General features: G+C 39.4%; 1 protein-coding gene across 2 annotated transcripts in view; it reads left to right on the forward strand.

The window, feature by feature from the left end:
- Window positions 1-25,044, forward strand: part of FAM135B (family with sequence similarity 135 member B) — a 192,872-nt gene that overhangs the window by 94,898 nt on the left and 72,930 nt on the right. The window lies entirely within an intron of this gene.

The raw sequence follows: 25,044 nt of genomic DNA on the forward strand, positions 1-25,044 counted from the left end.
CAGAATAGAGGTCTATAAAAACACCAGAAAACTCTGCAGAAGATGTTACTATGCTGCATTTATGTTAGTTAAGAAAAAAGCAGACTCACAACTGAGTGTTTCATACAATCATAGGATAGTTTTAGGTTGAAAAAGACCTTTAAAATCATTGAGTCCTATTATAAACCCAACATTGTCAAGCCCACCTTTAAACCATGTTTAGCATGCAGCATAACTGTAGCCATGTGTTAGAGGATTCAAGTAAGAAGCTTGTTTGACCAAGATGACATTCTTGGTCACATCAGCCTCTTCATAGTTTTACCTTCAGATTTAGCAGGTCATTCTGGATTGAAGGTTTTGCTACCCAGTTGAGGTGATGGATAAAATGTCACACCAGTCATCTGAGCTGAAAGACACTGGGGTCTTAAGTAGTATTAACTAAATGGCTATAGTTTCAGGAAGGTGCAGCTCTATTTTTGAATGGGGACCACAAGTATCTCTAAGCTTGTCTTTAAAAATACTTACAGATGGTGGATTATTTCCCAATGTTCTGCTAGGCAAATCATTACAGATATGCCACAGGGAGTGATGGCTTCTTGAGAGTATAGGTCATCAGGATGTCCTAGTAACTATGGAACACAGAAGATCATAAAAAATTAGGATTCAAATGTTCTGAGATCTATAGATGACAGTTCCAGTGTAAGAAGTAGATATTCATTAGTTGAAACATATATATATATATATATATATATATATATATTCTTGACAGCTCCAGGTAAAGTGGTTCTTTCCTGGGAAGGGTATCTTACATGATTCATATATAAGCTTTCTAACAAAACTTTTTTCTCCAAGTTTTCTGTACTAGCAGGAAACGGTTGTCTTGTAATGATGTGTTAGGCTGTATTCTAAGGGCAGGCAATAAATCATAAGTAGCCTGAGTTATAGCTGTAAAATGGAAGAAGCCCTGTAAACCTGTGACTAAGGATAAAAATCATCTTATCTAACTTCTGATGTCTATGCTGTGGGTGTCTCCACCTAAGCAAATCAGTCTCTCTTTATAGTCAAAGGAGAGAAAAAAGTAATTTGAGGGAGTAATTTAACATGTCTATTTTAAGACGAGTTGAATCACACCTATTTCTGTCCGTTTACTATAAAAAAAGTTACAGGAACTTTTGCAGAGGGAGGCATTCCTATTGTACTTGTAAATGAGCTGGCATAAAAAGGCTGTGATTTCACTTTGTGCCTTCATGTGTCTGTGCAAATTAGGCACGTAACAGTGAAAAGTAGGAAAGGTGACAAGGTCAACAGAGAGCAAATGGTACCCTTGTCTTTCCCAGCAAATAATCAAAGATAATAACTTGATTCACGTTTTGCATAATGCTTCCAAATGGTTTCTCAGGATAAAAATAAAAGAGCTAGGAGATGACTTCAGTGAGGGAACAACTTTCTTATTATTTTCTTTATTAACAGGAAAAAAAAAGACTTTCCTTTTGGAATGGCAAAATGATTTATTAATTGAAAAGGAAAACGTGGAAGTGATGTAGTTTGTTTATATTTTGTAAGACTAAAACTATGATTGCATTTTCACCATAGATGAGCGAAGAATAAATGGACCATAGATGGAGATTGATGGACAAAGAATATACTGGGAAATAAAAACCAGGCTTTAATTTTGGTGGACCAAAAACTGACCTTTTGGTTCAGCTATTAACAGATCTCTAGGACCTTACTTTGTGGTCAGTAGCTCTGAAGCATAATATTGTGCATTAGACATGACCATAACTTAGAAAAAATGAGAGAATTTTCTGTGCATTCAAGTGTACATGTGCACCTTTCAGAAGAGTTTGCTTAAATTACTATTCTAGCCAAGGAGTGCTGGTTGGTTTAGTTTCCCATCGATAACACTGACAGGGGCTGCTCTGAAAAATCCTGGGGCCTACAGATTAAAACAGGAAACACAGAGAGCAGGACAAACTGTGTGTCCTTGTGTCTGTCTTATCTGTAAAAGATGGTACTGCTTCAAAGATGCAAATACATGCATAACATCATAACCTTCAAATATGTAGGATAAACAACAAGAATCCAAATAACTATAGAGCTATACCCTCTAGCTGGTGATTGAAAATCTCCCACCAATAGAAAACTGATGTCCCAAGTAGAATAATGATGCCACAATGAGAGGGAAAAGTTCTGGGATTTTTTTCATAGATTCTTTTCTGTTCAGAGAGGATCCTTTTTATAGCTAGTCTGATACCCTCTGAACCTAAGCCATTGAACTTTAGCTAGTGTTTTGTGCACAAAGCACAGTTCTGGTGTTTGAACTGTGGCATAACTTTGTAGAAGGATGTTCAATGTTTATTTTTAAGAGAAAAGGGTGTTTTGGGGGCGTTGCTCTGGGGTTTGGTTTGTCTTTTTTGTTGTTGTTTTCATTTCCACTTGAGAGAAAGGATTACCCTTCTTTCTGTTGATAACTTTTTATAGTAGAAACAAGAGGAACAGCCATTGCCTTTCTAGCAGCTGTAATTAGAGACATCTGATGTCTCCTTCTCTTGTAGTTTTAGTTAGCCTTCATCTTCTTTGCATTATGTTTACTGCTGAAAGAAACTACGGAAAATCAGATTCAATCTGTTGAATAGGGCTTTGATCAACATAATCTAGTGAAAGATGTCCTTGTCCACAGCAGGGGGTTTTGGAACTAGGTGAACTTCAAAGATCCATTCCATCCCAAACCATCCTCTCATTCTACAATTTTTAGTATGAATTATCATGACCAGCATGAACAAAGAGTATGGATTTGAATGCAGCAATGTCAATTTTGTTCTTACAGTTGCCTTATATATCCATTAAGTGTGAGAAGAAATGAATGAATAAATCGGTCCATTTAGGTATGAGCACTTTTGCTGGACTGAGATTGCTCTTTAAATGTTTACATTTCATTTTGATCTAAAGCTGGGTTGGGATGGTATGTGTGTGATGGTATGTGGCACAGATGGGATGTGTGTAATGATATAAATTCATGCCTAGTGTCAAATCGCTTTCTCACTGATTATGTGTGTACTGCCCTTAAAGGAAGGTCATACTGAGTAGGTCCTCTCATAACTCTGTCTCCCATCTGCAGCAGGGCCTTTGAAACGTGCTGTAGGCAGCTTGTCCAGCAGTACCTAGCAACCTACTACAGCAGTGTCCAAGATGCACTGATCAGTTTTGGCATTGGACCATATGTCTCAGTGTGAAAATGCTGGTTTTGCTTTAGACTTCGCTTGCCAGCACCTGTTTGTATGGAGAGTGAATCTGCTTTGAACAGCAGCCTTGAACCGTTTGCTGCCTACAAAGCCTGTTCTTATTCTCTCTTTGACAAAAGGTTAAGGAGGAGTCATGAAATCGTGTTACTCATATTTAGTTCGAAGAAACTTCAGCATTTGGTTCTTTTACAAGAGGAACTCAGCTGGAAGTATAGTGTAGAGAAGAACCTTGTGTTACTGACATTTCAATTGGTTAAACAAAGAAAGGACACAGAAATTAAATTATGGCAGATACGGATGGTAACCAATGGATATACCCAGTGCCCCACATCCAATGTAGACACTCAAGCCAGTCAAAACAAGAAACAAAACCTCAGGACAGAGCTTAACAGATACACCCCCCCGACTGTCTGTAGCATTGAGCTGTGCTGAAGTTATAAATGTCCCTATATGGTATATGATAGTTGGCTTATTTGTGAGGATCCAGGAAGATTTACTGGTCCTTAATTCCTATGATGTCTGGGCTCATTTTTCCAGCTCTGATCTTGAGTAGTCAGCTTCCTTCTGTTTTAATTTCCCCATATGTGTAATGGGGTTAATTGTATCTGTATCATAAGGTTATTGTGAAACTTAATTACTTAATAAAAGGAACTTTGATATTTTTGGGTATGTGACAATGTAGGAGAGCACAGTATTATTTACGGTCTTGAAACTTTGGGTGGTTCACATTTTTGAGAGTAATACAGTGGATCCAAAGAGGCAAATGTTTGACCTACTATTTCTACCACACACTGCATAATGAGTTGTAGTAACAGTAATCTGGGAGTCTGTTAACGTAATTAAAACCACTGACTTTTCTTCTAGGTGGGAGGTTTTTGAATATGGATTGTGTCCTAAATGGAAGTATGCTGCAACATCATCATAGCTGCTGTACCACATCCAAAATTAAGAGCATAATTCTGCTCATTAAAACATTTGTCCCACATCTCTATACATTAACCTGCCAGAAATAACTAATATGCATTTAGAAAATCTGCAGAATGGACCAGCTTCTGTTTTTCATCATCTGAATACAGCCAGTGGCTCTGTAGTGTCACCAGTTCCATAGTCCTTCATGGCAAGAAACAAAGGTTAGTTTGGTGGAAGGTGCTGGCCCTCAGCACTCCAGTGTAGGTGGCACAGTAAGGAAGTGGAGGAGTGTCTATCTGGGGTTTTAATTACGCACAAAGGAAACTAGAAACCTACTTGCAGCATTTCACGACACGGACTCAAGTTGATGCAGAGACTCAAATCCTCGTTTATTACCACCAAGCTCTTTTTATCCCCTTTTTCGGTACTTTCCCAACCTGCACATACATACAACGTTCAATCCCACTGCCCACTGTGAAACTCTCCAGGTAAATAGTCCAATCACAATGTTGCAGACACTCTCACAACCCCTACATCCTCTGCCCTCCAACTGAGATTCCTGTCACAACTACATCCTGGCCCATCCTCCCAAGGCTTGCTGATTTACCTTCTCTGTCCTTCAACGGTCCAGCTCACAGCCCCAGGGCTTGTCAAGCACCAAGGCCTCAGAGCTCTTTCCCAAACTCTTTTTCGTGCAAATCTTATCACCTTCACTCCCCACACCTACTTATTTTATATGCTTATCAAGATTAATACCTACAATGTATATGGAGAAGACACATATCTATGTCTTCAGAAGCAGCAGGGGAAACCGATGAAAAATGTGGGGAAAAAGAACTATTTCATTATAAGTACCTCAGATACATTGGTTAATGAGTTTTGGTATTTATTCAGCAACAGCTACCAGGTCTTACCACTTCAGAAAAGCACTTTTCATCTGCACATCTCAGCATGCCTTGAGACTGCGAGTTAACTCAGATTTAAGGCCAAGTTCTTGTGAGGCAAAATAAGAGTTTGTGTCTGTACTGTGAAGCACAAAAACATATTGAATATCTTTAGCATAGCTCTGACCTGGTACATTCTGTGACCTAATACAACACTTTCCCTAAAATAACTTGCCTCCTGAGAGCAACATATTCCTGATGAAAGTTCCTTCGTCAGCACATTGTACATTATTCATCCTGGCTCTTGCTCTGATAGAGGCTTGCTGCCTTTTATCTCAGGTGTATGTGCAGCATGCTCTATTGTGTAGTCATCGGTATTGTGTCAGTGTTCAAGGCCAGGTTGGATGGAGCTTTGAGCAACCTGGTCTAGTGGGAGGTGTCCCTGCCCATTACAGGGGGTTAGAACTAGGGGATTTTAAGGTAGTTTCTCTAAACAGTCTGTGATTCTATGATTCTATAATGTCAGGTTTCTTTAAGTAATTTTCACCAAAAAAAGCTACCCAAAGTATGCACAGTTATAGGCCAAAAATCCTGTGTTCTTTCTGCAATTCAGGAGCTGGAAAAAAGTATAACTGGAGGTCAAGTTTTATGCATGGAAATAATTGGAAATGCTAAGTGAGGTATTTCAATGCAACTCTCCCTAAACCTCCTGTCTTTCCACTGACTAGTATGATGTTTCCAAACAGTAATGCCACTGCTGTGAAGGTGAAGGCCTTATGCAAGTGTACCCTAAAGTTGTGCTGAGAGTACTTCCACACATGGTGACTAATATCACCTATGACTTCCTGGATTTGTCTGTTTATGTCTATCCATCTATATCTCTTATCTTTAAAAACCACTTAGATAAATATATATCACATAGCACTTTGTTTTGGATTTGAGTTTTGCTTATGTCTACAGTTTCTACCTTACCCCTGATATAGTTGAATCATCTCTTCCATCTATTCTGGTCTTGGCATTGTACTTCAACTAACAGTCTCAGGAAGAGAAAAGGGAGTTTCTCACATGGTCTTAATATTAATTATAGACTTGAGTAGTCTCAGAGTCACATTGAGTAGTCTAATATTATAGCACAAGTTTCCTTCATACATAACACTGGAGGGACTTAATTCCACATAACTGAAGCATGAATTTTAGGTTATAAGCTTTTTTTCTGCCATTAGGTCTTAATTTCTCTTAACTGGTCATAAGAAAAAAAGCAACTTAAATTAGTTGTTTGCCTTTTCTGTGACAAAAATGAGAAGTGACAGATCCTGTCTTGAAAGTTTTATTCAGGACTAGTGGTTGCAACTGGGTGGTAGTCCTGGACTAATTTGGATCTAGGAAGCCTCATCAGTAGGCTCTATTCTAAGTAGTATGTGGAAGTTAGAATTTGAGTTTTCACCATGTGACCTACTCAGAAATATCAAAGTTTAATTCCCTTCCTTTTAAGTAGTAGGAAATAGTGTAATAACACCTATCATATCCTGGGCTACATCAGAAGAAGTGTGACCAGCAGGTCGAAGGAGGTGATGCTGTCCCTCTCTTCTGCTCTGGTGAGACCTCACTTGGAGCACTGTGTGTAGTTCTGGTGTCCTCAACATAAGAAGGATATGGAGCTGTTGGAACAAGTCCAGAGGAAACTACGAGGATGATCAGGGGCTGGAGCACCTTCCATATGAAGATAGGCTGAAAGTTGGGGTTCTTCAGCCCGGTGAAGAGAAGGCTGCGTGGAGACCTCATAGCAGCCTTCCAGTATCTGAAGGGGGCCTATAAGGATACTGCAGAGGGACTCTTTATCAGGGACTGTAATGACAGTACAAGGGGTAATGGGTTCAAACTTCAACAGGGGAAGTTCAGGTTAGGTATATGGAAGAAGTTCTTTATTGTGAGGGTGGTGAGGCACTGGAACAGGTTGCCCAGAGAAGTGGTAAATTCTCCATCCCTGGAGGTGTTCAAGGCGAGCTTGGACAGAGACTTGGGTAACATGGTCTAGTGTGAGGTTCCCTGCCCATGATAAGGGGTTGGAACTGGATGACTTTAAGATGATCCTTTCCAAGCCAAACCATTCTATGATTCTATGAACACCATTTGACCACTAATAATGTAGCTGTTATATTTGTGGGTGTCGTCAGGTAACTCGTTCACTCACTTTCCCCCCTTTCTTGCCCTCCCCCTACTCCGGGAGGGGCGGAGAGGAGAATCGAAAAGAATGCAACTCCCACGGGTTGAGATAAGAACAGTTTAGTAACTAAGGTATAACACAAATCACTACTGCTACCACCAATGATAATAATGATAAAGGAAATAACAAGGGAAGAGAGTACAACACCTCAGCACCAGCCGACCGATAACTTGCCCCCCCCTCAGCCCGACCAAGCATCGACCCATACCTCCTCCAACCCTGCAGTCTCCCAGCCCTTCCGGCTAACTCCCAGTTACATCCAGGGCATGACGTGCTGTGGTATGGAATACCTCTTTGGTCAGTTTGGGTCAGGTGTCCTGTCTCTGCTTCCTCCTGGCTTCCCCTCCTCCCTGGCAGAGCATGAGCCTCACAAAGTCCTTGGCCAAACCAAAACATCACTATCAGTTCTGTTCCCAGGCTGAAAGTCAAAACACAGCAATGCACCAGCTACCAAGAAGAAGAAACATGACTGCTACTGCTGAACCCAGGACAGTGGGAGATTAAAAAATCTCTTGAAGAAGTAAAACAATAAGGATCTCTGTGTTAAAATAAACAATAATATTTGATTGAAATTACACTCATCTGAGCTCAGAGTCCCAAGATTTAGATTATAAAAGCCTATAAAGGACCTCTGACAGGATCCAAGCAATTACCATGTGCTTTCATACTAGTGCTAGACACAGGAAACAAAAGCAGAGATCTATGTTTCTATAATGAATTTCATTTGTTTGTGGATCATAATAGGAAATTGGGGATTTATATTTTTTTTAATTTTTCAGAATTTCATTTTAGGTTTTAATAAAACCAAATTAAACTGCAAATTTTTGCCTCTTTTGATTTCCAGTAACAAATATTTCTACAATATTAGGAAGAGAAAGAATAGGGAGTCTAGACTGCCACTAAACTGTGAGATCTGGCTGCAATTTCCTACTCTCCAAAAGGCTTTCTCTACACTGTTAGACAAGACACTTAGATTCAGATCTTCAAAGTCCCTCAAAGACCCAATTTACATTGGCTTACATTGAATACTCCTCAGGAGAAGAGCCTAAGCCATGTTCTGCCTCAGGTTCTCACCTGTAAATGGGTGAACAGTATCTACAATCAGCACTGTGAGGGATAAAGCAGGTGAAGAACTCACTGTGAGGATGTGGTGAAGGCCACAAAAATGTTCATGTAATGGACTGCCTCTAAATTATGCGAACAACTGGAAGGCTTTCATGTCATATCAAATAGATTTAATCTAGAATGTTGCTCACTGTTTATATTGCACAGTGCTTGGTTTTGGCAGTACTTAACTGCAACAGGAAATTGAGTGACAACACAATGAAGTTAACTTTGAACAATATCATCTGGAGGTGGGTTTTCATCCATTTACTGTTGTCTTTTTTTGGGTAAAGAGGAAAGCCCATGTAAAAATATCTTTCAAAAACCCCTATTTTTTTAGTTTGGGTATCCAGCTCTTTCCCGAGACTGAAAGTTATTTAATGTTTTTCATCTTTTTAATCATGAACTGAGAGGAATCAGTGGAAGTTATCAGGAATTTTACCTTCATTTACATAATTGCTATGTGGAATGGGAAATTTGCTTATGCAAGGAAGGAATCTGAGGCTCATTAGTGATGAGCATCTTCAACAAAGTGTACTCCCTGACAAAGTGTTCAGTTGCACAATGTGGGTGGTCTTATGGGATACATTTCACATTAACCAGCCAATTAATGCAAACACAAGTGAATTGAACTGAATTTAGCATTTGCCTGTGTCTGTGAGGTTGCTTGCAGAGTGATTGAAAACAAAAGCCTGATGACTATGCTCATACAGTGAAAATGGTGAGTACAAACTCAGGGAAGTATGGGAAGAGATACTTCTGTTTCATAGTGTGATCACCATAGACTAAATCTGTGCTCCATAACGTGAGCTGTGATGTAGAATATAATCATGGATAAAGAGGATAAAACCTTTTCCTTATTCTTAAAGTCTTTATGTCTATTAGCAGCCTGGAGAAAAAGGGGAATGCAGACATCTGAGGTAGCCAACCTATTCCTGCAAAGAAGTTTGGATTCACTTAATCTTTTGATTCAAGTGGCTGATCCATCACTAGGGAAAGGATAAACAATATGTTGGTGGTGCTTTTGTACAAGCAAGTAATTATCAAATTCCATCCTATTTCCCTAAATGAATTCAAGAAGGAGCAATGCTTCCATGGGGATTAGTCATAGGGCTCACATACTTTACAGATCACTGAAAACCTTATTCTCCTCTGACCCAAACCTCACATTGAAGGAGCCTTATTTTGATATCACACTTTAAATACTGTTGAATATAGACCAAAGGGACAGCAGCATCATCCTTCATTTAAAAGAGCAAAGGTTGAGTTAAACAAGTGAAAAGCTGAAGGATGAATAAAACATGTGACTGGATGACTTGATCAAAGTGTCCTTTTTTTTTTTTCACCAAATGATCAGGGACTTCTTGTTGCAGGTTTTGTGACAATCTGAGTACAAGGTAGACATTAGTATACAAAACAACACTGAAAGGGAGCAGCATGGAGGTAAAAATTCTTCAGCTTGGAAGAGGTCAGTCTTACAAAACACCATAATAGTTTGTAGCAGAAAAGAAACAAAGCTTCTCCAGCAGGGATTACTCCTTAAAGCCTGAAGGCTTGAGTTGAAAACCATTGTTTTTTCATATATTTTGAGAGAGTTCCCAGAACTTAAACAGAGGGAGTTTAGATTGGATACAAGGAAGAAATTCTTTACTGTGAGTGTGGTGAGGCACTGGAATGGGTTGCCCAGGAAAGCTGTGAATGCTCCATCCCTGGTGGTGTTCAAGACCAGGTTAGACAGAGCCTTGGGTGAGATGGTTTAGTGTGAGGTGTCCCTGCCCATGGCAGGGGGGTTGAAACTCGATGATCTTAAGGTCCTTTCCAACCCTAACTATCCTATGATTCTATGATTCTGAATAACCCAATCGTAATTGATTCAACAACGTTCTCAAGGAGGAAAAGAGCAGCTGCACTGAAGAAAGATCTGCCCTTCCAACACGAGCTCTCTTCAGAGATGCTGACACAGCTTTAGACACAATTTGTTTGAAACTGATACTTATATTTCTTTACCTGACAGAGGACATTCTAAAAAAGATGTCGAAGTTGTCTTAAAAGTATGAAGGAAAACTAGTTGACTTTGAGTAATTTAAGCCAGGGAAATATAGAAACTGTGAAAATAGCAACAAGATATTAAAGGAAATTTTACCATGAGTTCATGTTAGTGTGATTTAAATTATTCATTTTGCTGTAGAAATTAAGATTCAGTCAGCTACTCAGCCCTAATTCTGGCTGATGTAGAAAACTTCTGCAGGATTCAGTCTGTCAAAGAGCCTTCTTGCCTTTATTCTCTGCAGAACCTTGGCTGCAACTGGATAAAACCACAGAATAATGCCTTTCTTTTGCAAAGAAAACCAGAGCCTATTATTATTGTTGGTTTTATTATTATTATTTATTATTATTATTTTGGTGCCAGTTTAGTGAACTGACCACTTGGTTGTCCAGAGCTTCTAGCAACCATGTCTGGCTCCAGAAAGGTCTGCTGCCTGCATAATGTTTCAGAGAGCCAGAATATTTTGTGTTCGCCCAGATTTCAGTATAGAAGAATATTGAGTGAGGAGGTGCATATTAATTAATATAGAAATTGACTAGATGTCTGGGACAACATTCCACATCTTTCCCCATAAACCAGGGAAGTTTGAACAGCTCATGCAGTAAGGCTTTTGCTATGCAACAGTCATAGAATCTTAGAATGATTTCAGTTGGAAGGGACCCTAGCAATCATCCAGTTCCAACCCCCTGCCATGGGAAGGAGCACCTTCCACTAGACCAGGTTGCTCCAAGCCCCATCCAGCCTGGGCTTGAACACTGCCAGGATTGGAGCATTCACAGCTTCTCTGGGCACCATGTGCCAGGGCCTCATCACTCTCACAGTAACAAACTTCTTAATATCTAATCTGAATCTCCCCTCTGGCAGTTTAAAGCCATTCCCCCTTGTACTGTCCCTGCAGGCCCTTTTAAAAAGTCTTTCTCCAGATTTCTTGTCAGCCCCTTTAGGCACTGGAAGCTGCTCTAAGGTCTCTTCAGAACCTTCTGTTCTCCCAGCTTAACGATCCCAACTCTCTCAGCCTGTCTTCATATGGGAGGTGCTCCAACTTCCTGATCATCCTCGTGGCCTCCTCTGGACTTGTTCCAACAGGTCCACGTCCTTCCTATGTTTGGGCTCCAAGAACTGGACACAACACTGCAGGTGAGGTCTCACAAGAGTGGAGTAAAGAGGCAGAATCACCTCACTCGACCTGCTGGTCACACTCCTTTTGATGCAGCCCAGGACACAGTTAATTTCTGGGCTCAAGCGCACACTGCTGGGTCATGTTGAGCTTCTCATCAACCAACACTCTCAAATCCTTCTCCTCAGGGCTGCTTTCAATCCAGTTTCTGGTCAGTCTGCATTTGTTTTTGGGATTGCCTAACCCATGCTCAGGACCTTGGACTTTGCTTTGTTGAACTTCATGAGGTTCACATGGCCCACCTCTCAAGCTTGTTATGTTCCTTCTGGATGACATCCCTTCCCTCCAGCGTGTGGACTGCACCGCACAGCTTGGTGTCATCATTGTGATGATGATCATGTTGATGTGATGTATAGCAATGATTTAGTCATGATAAAACCTATAATCTTCCTTCCTTCCTTTCCTTTTCTTTTCTTCTTTTTTTTTTTATTTTTTATTCTCCTTATAATTTATGGTGGTTTTCTACCATTTATGCTAAAAGTTCTTGCCAAGCCTATTTTGGATGCTTTCCAATTTCCCCGCAGTTTTTCATTCTTTCTGCCTATATGAAAAGTTCCCATCAAGTCTTTAAATTCCATCTATTAATTTTAAATAAGAACAAGCTAATACTTGGTCTTTTCCCCATGACTCATATCCACAGGCTTTTACATGATTTCCTATAGCTCTCATTTTCAAGGATAGTCATCCTTACAAGGACATGGGCTGTGAAAAAGCCTTATGCAAAATGAACTGTAATTTCTTTCTCTTTCTTAATATCTGTAGAACAATCTTAACCTAAATCACTATTTCCTGAATAATGGAAGGCAACATCTCCTTAGTTTTCAGCGTTTGTAAAACTATTGAAAAGGGAAGGGGCTTTGTACTAGTTATGAGTCTTCCTGCCATTCTTTATAGGCACTTTTCTGATTAGTGCAATGTTTGCTAGTTGGGATCTCTAACGTATTCTCTCAGACTTCCTTACCACCAAAGTCTAGAGGAAGAGTGCGTTTGAAGGTTCCTTCTTTTAATTCAAATCATAGAATCACAGAATGGTTTGGGTTGGAAAGGGCCTTAAAGATCATCCAATTCCAACCCTCCTGCCATGGATGCAAACACCTTCCACTAGACCAGGCTGCTCAAAGCCCCACCCAACCTGTTCTTGAATACTCCCAAGGATGGGGAGCCCATCCCTGGAATGTAACAGTAGAAATGATGGGTTGTTTCCAAAGTTATGTCACTTGAATATGTACTATTCCTTTTATTATTCATTGGGAAAGAGTTTAAAAGCTAAGAAGGGAGATGTAAGCAGCTGCAACACAGGTTTATAATAAGTTATAATACCTCCAGGAAACCTCCCCATGGATTACAATTCAAACTGCAAAACATGTGTCCTGAATATTGTCAGCTTATGTCACGGAGGTGTACTTGTCATCGTGGACTGCACTTGGGGTTCTTACATTCAAAATTATGAGTGATATTGATGGATAATTTTATAGGATCCAGAAAAAGAGACAAGTTGTTATTAAATCTTTGGAAAAACTTGTGAGTATGATTGTCACTAAACAAAAAATGTCTAGTGAAATATTGCTCAATTTATCTTAAAAACAAAATAAAACCCCAACAAAGTAAAACTCATGGGTTGAGATAAGAACAGTTTAATAATTGAAATTAGCCCTTCCACATTCTTGAGCCCTTCCTCACTGGCAGAGCAGGAGAGGCTGAAAAGTCCTTCATCGGGGTAAATGCTCCTGAGCAACAACTAAAACATTGGTGTGTTATCAACATTGTTTTCAGACTGAAGCTAAAACCAGCTACTAGGAAGAAAATTAACTATTCCAGCCAAAACCAGGACATATAGCCACTTATCCGTACAATGTGATGTGTACAACAGTAGTGTGTTTGTCTGCTTGGCACTAAATACATGATTTTCTTCACACTATGTGTGAGCTCATTCCCAACTTTGCTATTGATTTTTAGCATTATCTACCATGACTTTTGTAAGTTTACTTTCTAGTTTGTGCTAATAGTAAAACTTTTTTGGCACCTTTATTTGTATTGGAGAGGCAAAGGCATTTAAAATCTTGAATATAAGGGACTTTGTATGAGATTTTTTTTGATAGATGGAATTTGACCAATTTATGTTTAAAAGTCTTAGATGGGTTTTGTTGAGTAAGGTTGGTAGGATTAGATTCAGGACTCTGTCTTATATTGTTTAGTCCATTTAAGAGCTTAATTCAGGACCATGATATGTATGCAAAGTTTATGCCAAATAAAAAGACAGACTGTCCAGAAAGTGATAACAAAACCTTTTTTCGAATGACCCTTACCTCAGACTGAAGGCGCTGAATAGCCTTACCAGAAAACAGCCTGAAGAAAGAGAACAGCTAATGATACTCTTGGCACATCACAGACAGAGAGAACATTAATGCAGTTTAATGAAATCCCAGACAGAAAGCCAAATGGCTTGTGTGCCTGACACGCATTGACAAAGCATGATCAGTCTCTTGCTGATTTATGTGCATGTGAGATCCAGATGAAGCTACAGGTTTTCAACTGAGATAATGTGCATAATTAAAAAGCAAAAAAAAACCCCAAAACTCAAAAAAAACGATGCAGTGGCAGAAGTTGATGGAATCTAATCAGAAAAGCAACTGAATAGGAAAAAGTAATTCTATCCATTTTGTGCTGAGCTCTGCAGACAGTTCAGCAACTAAATCACTAATCAGACAAGAGCTGGCTGACCTAGGAAAGGAGCAGTCTCGCTTCTCAGCTGGATGGGAAGTTATAAATTATCTGCTCAAAAGAATGTTTTAAAGATACAAAAGATACAGAAGAATATATTGGATTTTTCAATTCAGCTTATGGCTTATATGGAAACAGTTCATCTTATAGAATACCAATGTGGTTTGCTTATTTGGAAGCTACTTTATAATGATATTGTTTTTATTTTTAACAAAAACTATTTCAGCAAACAAAACTGCAATTTATTTTTGTGTTCATGTGTGTTAGCAGTAAGGTGTTTTTATTCCTTTAGTCTCTTTAATTCACTTGAATACCTAAGTACCACCTCTTGCTGCAAGGGTTGTGATGACATTATGTTGAAAATACGAGGTCTTGACATAACTTACCTATGTTCTCATTCTGCCAATCTTCATCATGTTAACTGCCTTTCTGGAGGCAGGCTTGTATTTGTTTGCCTTGAGAAACTAGTGTACATGTAAAATGTCTCCAGAACAAAGATTACATAGTAATTTGTGGAAAGAATTGGCGTCAGAAGAAGAACTAATTTATAGCAGATTATCTTGTCCTGGAAACTCAGTGAGTTTCCATCTATTCCATCTATTTTATAGGCAGATAAGGAGGTATATATATTTCTACCCTTTGTCCCATATATGCAAATACCACATATAGCGGTCAGAATCACAGACCACCTGGGCACTAGGATCAGGTCTCTCCTGAATGAACAAGGGATTTGATCCACTTAAACGTGAATAAAGAACATAATGTGGAGGGATCACCTTGCAAATGTGGATGTGACAAACCCACCTCGAACATCACACTATAAATTGAATCTGCAGCTTGTAGAATGAAAGATCCTCAACTACAGCAGCTGCACGAATCAGTTCTTTTGTATGTAACTTCATTCTGAACACCAGTCATAGAAAGGATATTAAAGACCTGACTGGTATTCTACACAAAGAGGAAAAAAAAAACAAACTATAGGATCTTGAAAGCTTTTTTGTGTATTTACTTTTGTGATCCAGATCAGGACTCAGAAACTTGTACTTAAAAACCTAGATAACTTGCCTGGCTTATCAGAAACATGGATCATCAATGGGGGCTTCTTCCAGTGGAAGTCTGAGGTCCTTCACTTTGAATCTTCAGGTTTTTTGTTTTACAGCTGGATCATAGGGACTGCCTCATACATCTGAAAAAATAGATTTATTGTCATATTTTTTATTAGACTGTCAAAAAACGTTTTACATATTTAATTCACAGTATTTTACCTTCTGAGTAAAGTGCAACTGGCCACACTGTTGAAGATAGAAGTTTGGTAAATGTATGACTTTCATTCGTCAACTTCTTGAACTCAGCAGGCATTGTAACAGTACATTAGGAGAGCATTTAGTTCCCAATCCATACCATTGATCAGAGGACTTGAAAGTGTTACAGCTCTGCCTGGGTAATCTTTAAGTTCCTGTTTGACGTAAAGTCTGTGATTTTAGCTCAGGACCTTTCTGATTCAGTTGCTGTTGTGTTGATGAGATGATGCCAGATATGCTGTATGGAACCAGGGGAATAATGAGTGTGTCCTAATGTTATATCCGTGCTCGAAGTGTCTGTAAAGTACATATATTCACATATATGTATATATATGTATTTCAACTCTTACATAGCTGAATCTATTTGTGGTGTTCCAGCTCTCAAATCATGTGATAAATTGGGAGAAAAATGAAAGGAAACTTTCCCATTGGTAGTCAGAGGAAAAGAGTAGCTCAAATGAAATCCCAGAGTGTTCTTTTTCTTCTATGTGCATCACTCATTTATACAAAGAGTTTGTGGTGGTTATAATGAGAAACAGCTATCTGTCTGATAGCTGGAATGAATTAATTGAAATAATTTTCATTTTCCTTTTATATTTTTATTTTTTATTTTTAATCCTAATTTATACCAGAACAGTTCTAAACTTCCTGGAAGGTCAGCATGACAGTCTGGAATTGCCACAGTCTTGTGATGTTAAAATTGCTATTTAGGGTTTAGGGCTTTTAAAAAGCACTTCAACTCTTTGCCATATTTAGGAATGAAATAATTTTTATCCTTCAGTCCTTTCACGTTGCACAGCAATGCAGAGTGACATTGACACTGGAGGCACTTATAAAACATTTGCCTGAATGGTGTAAATTGACATTTATATAAATGGACATTTATACAAATGCCCATTGTACATGAAAGTGCAGTCTTGTATTTTTTGAGCTCATTAGGAGATTTATTTTTCTCTAAATAGGCTGGAATCTCTTTTCTGGAATTTAATTATAGTATTGAATGAGCCTTTGCTCCAGTTCTTCAGTGCTGAAAGCCAGATAATTTTGTGACAGCATTGTTTCTTTTCTCTCTTTCCCTCAGTACAAGAGCACAGGGGCAGTGAAGGAAAACCCAAAACACCATGTCAGTGGATATCTGTTAGATACAGTCACTGTCTGTTCTGAATTCACTCCTTTTAATATACTTGCTGGGAACTGTACTTTGGCTTAGTATTTCTCCAGCTTGTTATGATTTACTCCTATGCAGACATGTGCATCAACTGCAACTACTGGGTACCTAAGTCCAGAAAACCAGGAAAAGGTGACCACCACCTCAGTGTCTGGGTTGGGGGGGGAGAATTTTTGTAAGGAAGAAATGAAATTTCCAGCTGAAGTTTGCAACAGTTGCCACTATTTGACTAGTTGTGGTAGAGGCCTATAATTAGCTCTTATTTAAGAAGGCATATGGCTCCAACAGATGGTAAAGGAAAAAAAGCAAGTTAGATAAACACAGCTATTTGCAAAAGACTTTCTGGTCTCCTTTGGTTATATTTTGTGGTATGGTTCTTAGGTTCTAGCAAGATAGCATACTATTCATTCGAGGAATGCCCACGTCTTAATGTTCTATAACAAATAGCAAAACATGCATGCCCTGCAAGTTTTTAAGAATTTTGGTGATAGCAGAAGAAATTAGATGACATGAAAACTTTAAAATTAGAAAATTCATACCTGTTTTGTAGGGTCTGTGAACCAACAACCGGTTCTCCTTGCAAGCTAGTGGGAATTTCAGATGCTGAAGGCCAAGACATAACGGCCTAAAGTGTGTGTCTGGATGGGTGAGGGAGATAGTCATCCATTAGATAGATTTGCGCTATGCTTCTGACAGTACCAACCAGGATGATGTGTGCTGTAGAAATCACTCACCTTACAGGTAGGTGGGCTACAGCTGGTCCTGACTGAGATTTCAAAGGCAATATTGTTTATACCCATTTATTATCACCCTCGCTGTTCACCTCTGTTAACAGACTGTGCAATTGCTTCCAATTCACTTCAGGGCAAGGACATCTAGCTCAGTTTAAATTGCCTTCTGCTGTCATTTACCAACAGTTGACTTTCCACTGAAGCAGCTTATGAAAGATCACATGAACCACTGACACAACATATCTGAGTGGGTAGTAACATAAGGTTTGTGGGTAGGGAGGTTTTAAAATGCTCACAGCTCTTTCCCAACTGAGTGCATAGAAATGCCCTTCATCTGTCTACGAATGAGTGACCTGGGAAAATGAACTCATCTACGTTATAAAGATATCTCATGTCTGAGATTCTCATGTGTGGGAACCCAAGTACAGAGGCTGTAATATGCTTCTTGTGGCTCTGAATGAATCCGAAACACAAATGTTTAAGTGTGCACTGTTATTCATAAAGAACTATTTACAGTGAAGCTTTGTTTACAACTGCAGTATCTTATGCGTTATTGAAGAGCATCACTTTCATTAAAGCAAATTTAACAGAAACTTACTTTTCCATTTATCTGAACAATGGCATAATAGGGCTGCTTTTTTTCAGACAGCAGGAGAGAGTCAAGAATTTGCCAGTAATTGAGTAATTATCTTCTTTCCAGTGCTATAGTCGTAAAGGCATTAAAGCAACTAGATCTGAAGTTAGATCTGTTTTCCATATGAATTTTTCCCTGACTGTATAATCACTCCCTATTCATTTTAGACCTCTCAGACAATGCTCAATTAACTGTAGAGTGATAATTCTGGAGAAAGCAGGATGTAAACCTGAAGTCATCTTTCTGAAAGGGCATATTCCCTGGAGGTGTAATTTCATATTTAAGAAAAAAAAAAAAAAAAAATTACTTTCTTTGTTCTCTGCCTTGCATAGGGAATAGAAAACGATGTAATCTCTTCAGCAGCAAAGTGCCAGGACTGAGCTGTCTTACTTCTTCCTTTCTTATATGAAGAAGTGGCAACTATTAATCTTAGTTCTCTGGGCTATTGTCGTGGTTTAAACCCAGTCAGGTAACTCGTTCACTCACTTCCCCCCCTTTCTTGCCCTCCCCCTGCTCTCGGAGGGACGGAGAGGAGAATCAAAAGAATGCAACTCCCACGGGTTGAGATAAGAACAGTTTAGTAACTAAGGTATAACACAGATCACTACTGCTACCACCAATGATAACAATGATAAAGGAAATAACAAGGGAACAGAATACAACACCTCAGCACCAGCTGACCGATAACTCGCCCCCCAAGCCCGACCAAGCTCCGACCGATACCTCCTCCAACCCTGCAGTCTCCCAGCCCTTCCGGCTCACTCCCAGTTACATCCTGGGCATGACGTGCTGTGGTATGGAATACCTCTTTGGTCAGTTTGGGTCAGGTGTCCTGTCTCTGCTTCCTCCTGGCTTCCCCTCCTCCCTGGCAGAGCATGAGCCTCACAAAGTCCTTGGCCAAACCAAAACATCGCTATCAGTTCAGTTCCCAGGCCGAAAGTCAAAACACAGCACTGCACCAACTACCAAGAAGGGGAAAAATGACTGCTACTGCTGAACCCAGGACAGCTATTGAATGGAGGACGGAGGTAGGGTAAATCCTATCTGTCAGGCCCAGAAGTTGAAATATACTAAAAGCAGAGGTAACAAAGAGGTATAGGTGTGAAGTTTTCCACTGTAATTATCAGCAAAGTTTTAGTCAAATCCTACAAGTTTGAGAAAAAATTTGAATAGAAAACTTGCTGGTTTCAACCAGCTGGAGAACACAGTTTTTCATGTTCCATTTAGGCCTCTTGTTGTATAAGGAAAAATAACATTATTTAAAGTTATTCTTACAAGGTACTCAGTTTTGAAACAAACCAAGCACCTAATTCCCATACTACTTCATGCTTCTGGTATCTGTTGGAAGAAGAGTTAAAAAAGTAGTGCAAAGTGAAGTAATAGTGTTCATACTCGCTATGCGTGGTTTCTGTAGTGCTATATCTGAGCATCTCTGCCTTTCTAACTGTTGTTTTTTCTTCAGAAACTCTCTAAACCATATTGCTGCTTTGAAAGCACCCTCTGCCTTTCACTCATAGCTTTGAAGGCACCCTCCTATCGTAGGAACATTACCTCATGCAAGAGTTCTGAGGCTGTGTGATTAGGCATTCATGCTTTTTAAAGCCCCAGAAAAAAAAATAGAAACAAACCTCCAGCATTTCTCAAAGGTCAGATTATACCAATATTCTTGGGAAAATCTGGGTCTCAGAATGGAATGTCCACCATCCTTGAAAAGGTTTGTTAGTGAACATTTATTCCAGTTTCCTTTGGCAGCTATAGACGTCAGGAGGAAGCACAATCTAAAATGCAGTCATGGAAAGAATCTAGCTGTTGAGATAGGATCATGATAATCACTTGTATGCCAAACAGATTGCAGAGGCCATAAAACCCAGCCAATCTTATTGCTTTGCAAACAGCAAGGGCTCATATGACTTAGGTGGCTTTGGGGAAATCATTCATCATCAAGTCTCAGCTACACCAAGATGTTGTTATGTCAAGGTCTCTCCTTGACAGGAATCAGAGGCTGAGATATGTGTGTATCATTGCCAGTTGATTCTGCCAAGAAGAGTTTGTTGTTTGTTTGCCCTGTAGAAATGTTGTTAACATAAAACAACTATGAAACTTCTCAGAAAGTTCTCATAGAAGTTAAGAAAAAAAAAAGTTAGTGAGGGATGGTTGAAGTAAAGGAAATGTAAAGGGAAGAAGGGAGATAATTTAGGCACAGTGAAAGCAGAAGAAGGATGCTATAAAAGTTCAGAGTTGAAAAATGAAGGAAGTGGAACATCTAGAGAGGACAATTGGGATAACTGGCCAGTAGTTTGGGAGAAGGAGTACTAATCTATCCGGTGTGTGTATTAGGATCTTAGAAAGGTTGATGAAACAGTTCTGACCTGCAGAATATTATCAACATCTTATTTTACTTTTCTTTACAAATGTCTTCCTCTCAGAACAGAAGTGTGTGTGAGTGTGCTGCTGGGAATAATAACACTAATTCATTCATTTTCAAATGAATGAAAATCAGGAAAACTTTGCTATAGCTGAGGAATGCTGAGAGTCTGGCCAAGCAATAGTTTCAGTTGATGTACCAGTGAGTCCTTTAAGTAGGAGAGCAAGTAATTATGGCATATCACATCTATTCAAAGCTCAAATAGAGTAGCTCATTTGTCAACTCAAGTTGATTCCATTACCAATGTTATCTAATTATACCTACTACCAACAGCAAAGCTATGGCTAAGTGAGTTTGACCAGATGTCACATGTCTCTGTAGGACATATGGTTTCTGGTGATGTTCTTCGTGTTCCAGGGCTTTTCCTTGAAGATGTTAAACTAGATTTTCTTACCCTTTGCCTGCTAGTTTCTATTTTCCTACCCCAGCTCTCATTGTACACCCTCTTTCTGATTTTTTTTAAAGGGATGAATAATTTCTGTATGGTGTGTGGAAATAACATTTAGAAATCTCCATCTATAAAAACCTCCAGGTTGGAAAATTAGGTAGCTTGGAGTGTATCTGGGTGAGCTTTGTGTATTGGATATAGAGATGGTGGGGAAGCAGGACATGATATACTGACTGATCTGTACAGGTAGCCTATACTGTTTGTATAAAAGTGGACACAACTACAAAGAGCCTTCTTTTTCCCTTCCTTTTTGTAAAATGTCATTACCCAACAGTCTGTGAAAGGATCTATAGGGGTGGTCCTGGGATGGCGGTATACTTCTTGTGGAAAGAATAGAAAGAGAGAGACTCATCAACAGGCTTTTCTCATTCTCTTAAATGAATGGCTGTGAGGCAGGACTGTCCTGTTCATGCTTGTGATGGTTCTGACAGCCCTGAGAGCTCTTTCACTTTTCAGATAATTTGAAGACCTATTCAACCAAAAGAAGATAAGGAGTAAATGGCCTTAGGAATAGCCACTTAGGAAGAGGAGACAGGAAAATAAGATTCCTTCTAGCTTAAGGAACACTGCAAGTGTCACAAGTAAATCTCTTAAGAAAGAAATAGAGTGAGCAAAAGCTCATTAGCACAAAATTAGACTTTCCTTGATGGGTTCACCAAACCTTTGAAAGTGTAGAATAAGGAGCTACATGCAGGTCAATAGAGTCTTAACTCCAGCCCTCACCAGGGAGTGAGGGCTCCCAGCAGTTTCCACAAATTATATCTCTCTTCCTTGAACTGCATGTTATTGCTGAGCAGTGCACAGCTCAGAGCTGTTTCTGTTACTGAGGTTATGCTGGAGAGAGATTTGGGAAAGCTTATAGATTCAGGCTTCTCTCTCACACACTCCTGTGCTTTGTGCTGGAGGACAGAGGTGCTTGAGTGAACATGGGGGTACATCTGCTATGTTTCCTGCCAGCAACCCTCTCTGAACAATTTCAGCCATGGCAAATCCCAGCCTTATTGCCACTGTCCCTTAGCAGACAAGTCTCAGGGTTTAGGAAGACATGAGGATCAAAAGGCAGCAACAAGGGGAAGTTCGTAAAAGTTACTGGGAAAATGATGTTTTCATGGAGTAGACTGAGGAAGAGTATGTTTGGTGCAGGTACCACTTCTTGCTAGTGGTAGGAGTACAGTGAAACAGCCTGGTCCCTGTCTGTATCTTAAAGCACATAAGACATCAGTGAGTGCTACTTCCTGAAGGACAATAGCTATGGAATTGCTATCCTTGCCCTTTGCTTTGAGAAGCAGGATCCCTGCACTGCTATTAGCATTACTAGGACATCTTCATGCTGCCTGTGAGCTAACTCCTGTCACAGTCTTATGTCATATTTAAGAGGAAAAAAGAAGGCTGTGGTCATTGAAACAAGCAGGAACTGGTTGTGTTTAAGGAGATGCTGTAGTTCTCTGACAGATTTCTGCAAAGCTAGATCTCTGCTTAAAACAGCAATTTTTTGACCTGTAGTGTCATATTCACTCGCACTGTTTTGAGACAACCCTGATCATTGTAGCATGTCTTTGACTTTGACTTTCCACACAAGAAAGAAGGCTCTATGTCACCTTGCAAATCTAACTCCCAAGGCAATTACCGACCAGGAGTGGTCTATGCAGGAGTGTGTTTGAAAAGAAAATGACATTAAACTTTCCGTCCTAGAAGAATATCAGTATATCAATATCTAAATCAAATAACACATAGCTTCCTTTGTCTGCCAGCTAGGCATAAGAATATGTTATGCTTCTAATATGATTTTTGCAGTGTCTCTAACATGATGAGGTTTAAATTAAAATAAATACAACTGCATGCTTTTGAAGAGCTAATCAGGCTGAAACATTCGAGCCTAGCTGGTGTAACACAAGGAAATAAGTGTGTATTTATCTAGGCTGCCTGGACTTATGCATAACTATTATGCAAGATATGTGATGGGAAGACAAAAGCAGGGTGAAGCACTCTAGGCTGTTCGTGGGTGTCCTTGGTAAAAGTCAGTAATAACAAAATGACTTGAGTGTCATCTGAATGACAGTACTATGCTCCTGCTAATTAATTAGCTCAGGTCTTAGCGGGTTTATTGGTATTTAATCAACCTGTTCTCCTGCTCCATATGATTTTTTTTCTTTTTTTTTTATGAGAAGATACTTCTCTTTGTCTGTATGATTCCTGTTGCAGCAAACTGGCACCACAGAAACTAATCATTGTAATGACAAAAGCCATTCACTTGTCTACAAGGGCCTTCAGTTCTCGTTTTTTAAGTCTTTACTCTTCTCTTATATATGTAATTTCTTTTCCCTAACCAAACTTTACCTTGGGAAATCTTTAGTCCTCTCTCAGTCTTGACTCACTGACTTCTGAGTGGTAGGACAAGAGGAAATGGCCTCAAGCTGTGCCAAGGGAGGTTTAGATTGGATATTAGGAAAGATCTCTTCACTGAGAGGGTGCTCAGGCACTGGAACAGGCTGCCCAGGGCAGTGATGGGATCACTGTCCCTAGAAGTGTTCACAAACTGTGTAGATGAGGCCCTTAGTGACACGGTTTAGTGAAGGACTTGGCAGTGCTGCAGTAATGGTTGGACTTCGTGATATTTAAGGTCTTTTCCTACCTATTGATTCCATGGATCTATGATTTCTGCATGGAAAAGCAAAGCAGTACCCTTGTGGCAGCAGAATAGACCTGTCCTGATTTGAAATTCTTTGACAAACTTTCAGTCCCTAAGACTTTCTGACCTGGACATTTATCTTACCACAGCTCATGGACTCAAAACAATTCTTCAAAGCCTCAAATTCCCAGAAGTATCTTCTGAAAAACTGTTCTTTGTAAAAGTGCCTTCTGGCTTCTTGATGGTGATCACAGACCTGTCTCCTTTTGAAGGATTGATACTGGTACACCATTTTTTAGCACTCCTTGACAGGAATGTTCCAGAATACCATTTGCTAAAAGACCATATTTCAAAAGCTCAGGTTCCCAACACACTGAATGCTGGAAAGGAACAAAACTAGCTGAGTATATTTTGCCAGAAGTTGTTACTCAGGGCCTAAGGAAGTAGAATTAGCAGTGGATTCTGGTTAACAGCAAAGACACAACTTGAAAACACCTAACTCTGGTGACCAGTGGTTCATTAAATAGTCATGTAGACATCTTGACTAATGTCGTGAAATTCCTTCCAGGTTCCTCTGAAAGTAATTCACTGTAGTAAATGTTGTTGCCTCCAGTGTGGGTTTGTACAGCTAAACAAGTCACACTGTTTTCCTGTCACTCAAAGGCAAATTACTTAAGCAGTGGACTTCAAGCAAAAATTTGCCTCAATCTAAAGTATTTTGTCAGATGAATGATATCTTAAGTTCCATAGGCTCCAATGTTACCAAAATAAAATACATACATTAGAGGCACTTAAAAGTTAGGAAGGGCAAATCCCACCTGAGCTTATATGAAGTTCATTTGTGATGTGATGATGTATGATGCATCATACAGATGAAGCTATTGGCTGTTTGAATTCAGTGTAGAGAAGCTTAGGAGTTTGGTTCTTGAGTTCCCCAAATTAATCCCAATTGTATGGACCAAACTGCCAACTCTCACATAGGTCAAGGGCCTGGAGGATTACACAGGAATTTTGGTGTCTTCTAAAAATGAGTACTTTTTCCTTTTTCTGTTTCCTTTTTCCGTTTCCTTTTTCCATTTTAACTGAAGATGCCTCTGCACTTCCAGACTCTACATTCAATAACTGCTATTGCCTATTGTCCTCCCTCCTACATAGTAACTTCTGGGAGCACCAGAGACATGAAGAAAACTGCCTTCATGACAGATAAAAGATGAAATTTCACAAATGAACACCCACAGTCCTCATCGGTAGAAAACATTTAATGCTTTAGCTTTCATTAGAAATGAAGTTAATAGGGTAAGTGCTGTCAGAGGGTCAGCTATTCTCATTGTGAAATACAAACTGCCTACAGTTTAACATGTATTTTATTTAAGTACCAAGTTTGGAAACCTGCAACCCACAATTACAATCTGTTCCATTAC

This window comes from Pezoporus flaviventris, unplaced genomic scaffold, assembly GCF_033815535.1.
Source record: "Pezoporus flaviventris isolate CSIRO_AGI_PZ_B2104156 unplaced genomic scaffold, CSIRO_AGI_Pfla_v1 ptg000007l, whole genome shotgun sequence".
Taxonomy (NCBI): Eukaryota; Metazoa; Chordata; class Aves; order Psittaciformes; family Psittacidae; genus Pezoporus; species Pezoporus flaviventris.